Source organism: Mizuhopecten yessoensis, unplaced genomic scaffold (assembly GCF_002113885.1).
Source record: "Mizuhopecten yessoensis strain PY_sf001 unplaced genomic scaffold, ASM211388v2 scaffold10567, whole genome shotgun sequence".
Taxonomy (NCBI): Eukaryota; Metazoa; Mollusca; class Bivalvia; order Pectinida; family Pectinidae; genus Mizuhopecten; species Mizuhopecten yessoensis.
Genome location: NW_018408611.1, coordinates 514,404 through 514,810, shown reverse-complemented (window position 1 = coordinate 514,810; position 407 = coordinate 514,404).

Genomic DNA, 407 nt, shown 5'->3' with positions numbered 1-407 from the left:
CTTTTGTATAAGGTGTGGTCGTGTAAAGCCAATATCACGCTTTTTAAACAAGTCTTACACTAATCCGTGAAAGATATTTATCCGTACTTAAGTAGCGTTGTAAGGTAGTAATTATAAACGATTAAGATTAAACGTACTTTAAAAAATGACTTGTAATTTATGTGCAAAAAACCCACTGACATAAGGCAGCAAACTTTCAATAACTAAAAACTGAAATACAAAACATACTCTCCGACTGTATGCTTACTGGCTGGCACTCATACACCTTTTCAAACGAGAAAAGGACATACTGGTGTTTTTATTTTACATAAACGTTCAGTTCGATGTACCGGGATACATGTCCGTTTTTTTTTCTTTTGTTCTGTGAGGGTGACTCAAGATCGGTGGTGGGGAGGGGGTGGGGGGAG